The sequence below is a fragment of the Eulemur rufifrons genome, chromosome 2 (assembly GCF_041146395.1).
Source record: "Eulemur rufifrons isolate Redbay chromosome 2, OSU_ERuf_1, whole genome shotgun sequence".
NCBI classification, from domain to species: domain Eukaryota; kingdom Metazoa; phylum Chordata; class Mammalia; order Primates; family Lemuridae; genus Eulemur; species Eulemur rufifrons.
Genome location: NC_090984.1, coordinates 82,316,600 through 82,322,923, shown reverse-complemented (window position 1 = coordinate 82,322,923; position 6,324 = coordinate 82,316,600). Strand labels below are relative to the sequence as shown.

The window sequence follows — 6,324 nt, the reverse complement described above, 5'->3', positions numbered from 1 at the left end:
CCTAGCATTCTGGGAGGCTGAGGCAGGAGGATCACTTGAGCTTAGGAGTTCAAGACCAGCCTGAGCAAGAGCAAGACCCCATCTCTACTAAAAATAGAAAAAAATTAGCCGGGGTGGTAGCACGAGCCTGTAAGCCCAGCTACTCAGGAGGCTGAGGCAGGAGGATTGCTTGAGCCCAGGAGTTTGAGATTGTGGTGAGCTAGGCTGGCGCCATGGCACTCTAGCCCAGGCAACAGAGTGAGACTCTGTCTCAAAAAAAAAAAAAAAAAATAGAAAAAAATAGAAAAATTAGCAGGGTGTGGTGGCGTGCACCTGTAGTCCCTGCTACTTGGAAGGCTGAGGCAGGAGGATCACTTGAACCCAGGATTTTGAGGTTGCAGTGAGCTATGATGACACCACTGTACTCTAGCCAGGGTAACAGAGTGAGACCCTATCTCAAAAAGAAAGAAAGAAAAAAAAAGAATACTGCAGGCATGAGGGGCACAGTAATACAAACTGTCACCTGATAGATCTCTTATCCAACAGCCCTTTTTAATCAAAGACTTAGGTTCTATTTAACTTTACAGTAGTATAACCAATAACTCCACTCAAAGAAAACTTTATTGATTGTGAAGAGATACAAATTCTTACTTTCTATCTGCCTTTCATGAGCTGCCTAGTGAGGAAACTTCAGTTTACTCATCTCTTATTAGATGAATGGTTTCCAGACTTCTAAATGTTATAGTCCAGTAAAATTCTCCAAATTTTAGATACTCACAAGAGTTGTCAACTTTTAAGTTTACTAAGGTCATTTTGTAAACTCTACTAGCATTTTTCATTTTAAAACATTAAGAAGTAGAAGGAGATAATCTCAGAATAAAGGACAGCCCTAAAGATTAATGAAATATGCACCACACTGTCCTGTTTTTGTGCACTATAATTTCTCTGAAATCTCATATCCAAGGATGAAGAAAAGTAACACATCATTTTATGCAGCTTGCATACCCTCAGATCAAAAATCAGCCTTAAAACTGAGGCCATTTAACAACTTCAACTCATATAAAAACATTGAACTAAAAATGCTTATATGCAATATATTACTAAAAGTTACCAAGTAATTTGGCTTCTCCAGCAATACGGTATCAAAGTATTGACAAAGACCTTGAAAATCATATTTTAAAAAGTAATCACATTCTTGACAGGTTTGCAAAATAACACTTTAAAAATGGTTCAAGTTATAATGCAAGTTACAGACTATTAAGCAGTAGGGTTATTCAACTGGAATCCACTGTCATAAACATTAGACTAAGAATCATTCCAGATGACACAAACATACCTCATCCTTTCCTTCCTCCTCCCCAAAGGGAACAAAATGGCAAAGTAATTCCTCTTACCACCTTCAAACTTATATTGCTACCATTCTCAGAAGACTCTAGTTACTGTCTAAAATGATACATAAGAACGTGCTCACTAAACATGAAATCCAAATATAAAAGGAGTAAAGCAGCCAAACTAGGCTCTTTTAGGCTCAAAGCCTGATTTCACACACTATTTTTTGTTTCTAGGATTTCATCTCTAATTCTTACAGAACGTAACATTAGTATAATAAATTATGCACAAGATCCCAACAAGGAAAATTATACTCATTTAACCTCTCATTACCCAATATGTTTGGAGTACATATTTGCCTTAGCCCACAAACTAGTTTTAACCACATATATAAATTCTTTTTTACCTGACCTTGGAATATCACAGAGAGAGAAGTAAACCATGGCTCGAAGTGAGAACTTTCAGATAATGAAATATACCTGGAACCAAGCTGGGTTAAGTTAAATCAAGACACCATTGTTCACAAACTCCAGAGAGGTGACAGCCATGCTCATATTTTAATTTCAACTGAAAAGCCTTACTCAAAATGGTTAGGGAATAAGAAAAATTATCTCAAATAAGATGTCCAGAGGGAAAGTGTTTTATGTCAGGGCTCTAGCTTTGCTTTTCTGAGATTCTCTTGGCTCTGCCCTCCTGTTTTTCATCATCTTCAGGCTGTGGGATGACTACAAAATTCTGTGCATCATATCCAGATAATACCAAACTCCAGAAGAAAGAACTGTCTCTTCTCTGAGTCTCATTTTTTAAGGGATGAGACACTCCCAGAAGCTCCCAACATCTCACTGGCTGACACTGGACCACATGTCCATTGACCATGTCAATTGCTGGACTGGATTAGCACGTGTCTAAATAATCAAAACCCAATCCTAGCAGGGAAGGGTGAGTCAGCTGCCTCTGTAGAGTATAAATGCAGAGAAAGATGGATGAAGGACTTAAAATCTGGCTTCTGCTGTGAAGGATGGGATGATGTTACTACAGTGACACAACACAACTGTATTAACTATGACACTCAAGGGCAGGACAGCCTTTCTTTTCCTGCTCTACCATCTCAGTAGAAAGAGGATGTGAGTTAGTGCCTAAGGACCTGCTTTGTTTTACACATGTGAAAATCAATGCCTAGAAGTCTCCCCCACAACACTACAGTTTGCCTCAAACTAACAAGTCTCAGGCCTCAAGGAGGTGACAATCAGGTTTTGGAAACAAGTATGAAAGTAGTGATTATCTTGTTAAAGGTAGAGAAGAAACCTCAGAAATCATTTTACACATAAATTGAGGACAAGAGATGTATGATCATTTGCTCAATGGCTTCCACCTAATTAGCATAATAAATGCAAGAGAAGAAATATTACAAGACAAAATGTGATTTAACTACCAGAGAATGATAAAATGCATACTATAGTTTGGAAAAAAAAAAATGACTGTGGGCCAGAAAGGACTTACAGAATTTGATCTAACTCTTGAACCAACAGACAGAGTGTGAGGAATGTTCAAGGAACAGCTGATTTGTTAAAGTGGTGTAGGGAATATTAATTGGGGCGGGAGGTAATATAGTTAAGGGCAATTAAAATTTCCATCCAAGAAATATATACTTGATTGTGTAGAAGAAGAGAGACATCTAAAGTTTGGAGAGTTTCTTAGAAATATGTCAAGTCATCCTAAGGACTTAAGCTAATATACTCCAATCTACTCATAACCGTATTTCTAACATGCTTTATTAAAAATACTAAAACTGGGAAGGTTTGAAAAAACACATTGTTTTTCTTCAAAGTATACTTTCACTAAACTTAAATCCATAACTCTCTTAATTAAATTTAAAAGAAGTTTTAGGTAAGTCAAACTTCTATTTGGTCAATTTACTTCTTGTATTTTCATTAGTCAGGTTTTCATTTTCAGGATACAACCAGTCTGAGCTGCGATACCACTATGAAAATAGGCTTATAAGTAATGTCACACACAGCCAAGTGAATACAAAGGAGATACAAGCTGATTTCTTTTTTAAAATTTTTTTTAGAGAGTCTTGCTCTGTCACCCAGGCTGGAGCACAGCGGTGTGATCACAGCTCACTGCCGCCTCAAACTGATGGGCTCAAGCGATCCTCCTGGCTCAGCCTCCCAAGTAGCTGGGACGACAGGCACACGCCACCATACTCAGCTAATTTTTTAAAGTTTTTGTAGAGAAGGGGTCTCACCACGTTGTCCAGGCTAGTCTCAAACTCCTGGGCTCAAGCAATCTTCTCACCTTAGCCTCCCAAATTGCTGGGATACAGGAGTAAGTCAGTCACTGCACCCCACCCAAGTTGACTTCATTAATAGCCAAAATATTATCATCATTTGTAATTAATGAATCAAAATAAGCAATTATTTCAAAAGAGTGACATAAGCAACATGACAAAATAGGAAGCTCCTGACTAACCTTCCTTCCACAGACACATGGAATAAACACCTACACCCAGATACATTCTAAGAGAAAGCCAGAATCTGGTTGAAATCCTACACACCGGACTACTGAGAAAATACCCACATCAAAATGGGTAGGAAGGCTGGGTGCCAACATTGATCTGGGCAATGATTTCTTCTACAGGACTCCAAAAGTAAACCACTCAATAGCAAGAAAATAAATAACCCTATTTAAAAATGGGCAAAGGATCTGAACAGACATTTCTCAGAAGAGATTTGAATGGCCAACAGACATGTGAAGAAATTTTTAACATCTCTAATCATCAGGGAAACGCAAGTTAAAACCACAATGAGATAACACCTCATACCTGCTATAATGGCCATTATAAAATAGATGAATGACAAGAAGTATTGGCGAGGATATGAAGGAAACCTTTGTAAGTAGTTAGTAGTTATGTAGATTAATACAGCATTTTGGAAGACTATGGAGTTTCCTCAAAAAATAAAAATAGAATTGCCATATGATCCAGCAATCCCACTTCCAATTATATATCCTAAGGCACTGAAACCAATCTGCACTCCAGTGTTCATCTCAGCATTACTCACAATAGCCAAGATAGGGAAACAACCTAAGTATCCTTCAGTGGATGAATAAAGAAAATGTTGTGTGTACACACAGTGGAATACCACACAGCCTTAAATGGGAAATTCTGTCACTTGCAAGAAAATAGATGGAATTGGAGGACATTATGCTAAGTGAAATAAGCCAGGCACAGAAAGATAAATACTGTATGACCTCACTTATGTGTAGTATCTAAAAAAGTCAATCTCATAGAAACAGAGAGTTAGAAAGGTGGTTACTAGTGGCTGGTAGGTAAGGAGAATGAGGAGGAAAGGGAAGATGTTGATCAAACAAAATTTCAGTTAGAGGAGTTTTAGTGGTCTATTGCACGGCATTGTGACCAAAGTTAGTAATGACATATTGTATATTTCAAAATTGCTAGATTATCAACATTTTCAGCACCAAAAAAAACCCCTACATCCTTTTGTAGTTCATAAGTATGATGATTGGGTTTTCACACACATGTGTGAGACATGCCTCTCACAAACCTTGTTACAAGGTCAGCACATTACTCATCTGACGGGAAGAAAAAAAAAGAAATGATAACCTAGTGAGATAAGGGATATGTTAATTAGATTGACTAAATCTTTTTGTAAATATAGATGAAAATATAACACTGCATTCCATAAATATACACAATTATCTGTCAGTTAAAAATAAATGAGGGAATAATTTAGACCTGTTCAAGTATATAATTTGACCTTGCTACTTACATATTATCAAGATTCCAGCGTAAATTTGTTTCAAATAAATACAAGTTGCAAGATACGCAATATCAACAGATTCAAATCTGCAAAGATGTTCAATTTAAAAAATACTTGTAGACTCACAATCACTAAGGCCACTAATTAAAATTCTAATTCAATTATCTTAATAAAAGACATCAAAAGTAATTTAAGAACTCTACCTTAAATTGACTCGGGATAAATTAGAATATCCTAGTTAACCCTAAAATTTGAGTAGAGATCTTATATTCAAAAATGTTGATCTTATCGTCATTAAGTCCAGAACTGTAAATTTGTACATAGGGTTGAATAAGGACACAACTGACTTGAGAGAAAATTGCTTTCAAAAGCATCATTTACTGCAATAACTTTCTTTCTGCAGTAAGCAACATCACAAGTCTGCAAATATTGAATAATTATAGTATTTCTGAATAGCATGGATTTCTATATTTTGATAGGAGTGACATTTTAAGACCAAATATGCTGAATTTTCAGCACTCATACTGAAAAACAGGACAAAAATGGGGCAGAAGTGGATTCAAATTCTACCATAGCTCTAAGCCTGTTCACCTGAAAGATGTATAATGCTTACCTGTCTTAAGTGATAGTTGTTAGGATTAAATGAACAAAGGAAAACAACTTAGTAAAGCTATAGTAGGTACCCAGTGAGTGGCAGCTATTAGATATACTCAGGAATCTTTATTTCAGTTTTTTTCAGTCTTGCTGATAGATCATTATGTATTTAGGCAATATGTGGTAGAACACTACATTTTCACTAGAGACCAGAATTTACAACTTTAGTGGTAGAGCTGAATGATTACGGACGGTGGGTGGGCTATAATTCTCCAGGATGTTACTGGTACTGCACTTTAATCCTTCCTAAACGGTTTGTGATTCCGTACCATTTCTGTAAGCCTGTCATCAACAGAAAATTATTCAGATACCTATAGTGACAATCTTTTTTTTTTTACTAGTGTCTTGCTCTGTTGCCCAAGCTAGAGTGCAGTAGCGTCATCATAGCTCATTGTAACCTCAAATTTCGGGGCTCAAGAGATCCCCCTGCGTCAGCCTTCTTGGTAGCTGGGACTACAGGTGCATACCACCATGCCCACCTAATTTTTCTATTTTTTGTAGAGATGAGGTCTTGCTGTGTTTGTCAAGCTGGTCTCCAACGCCTGGTCTCAAGCAATCGTCCCACCTCAGCCTCCCAAAG

The 6,324-nt window shown here is 37.1% G+C and overlaps 1 non-coding gene across 1 annotated transcript; it reads left to right on the top strand.

Moving 5' to 3' along the window:
- The first annotated feature begins 4,804 nt into the window (after nt 1-4,804).
- LOC138381225 (small nucleolar RNA U13) lies at nt 4,805-4,908 on the top strand. The gene has a single exon (XR_011233135.1). It is a non-coding gene; the product is annotated as a small nucleolar RNA U13 (small nucleolar RNA).
- Nucleotides 4,909-6,324: the final 1,416 nt, after the last annotated feature.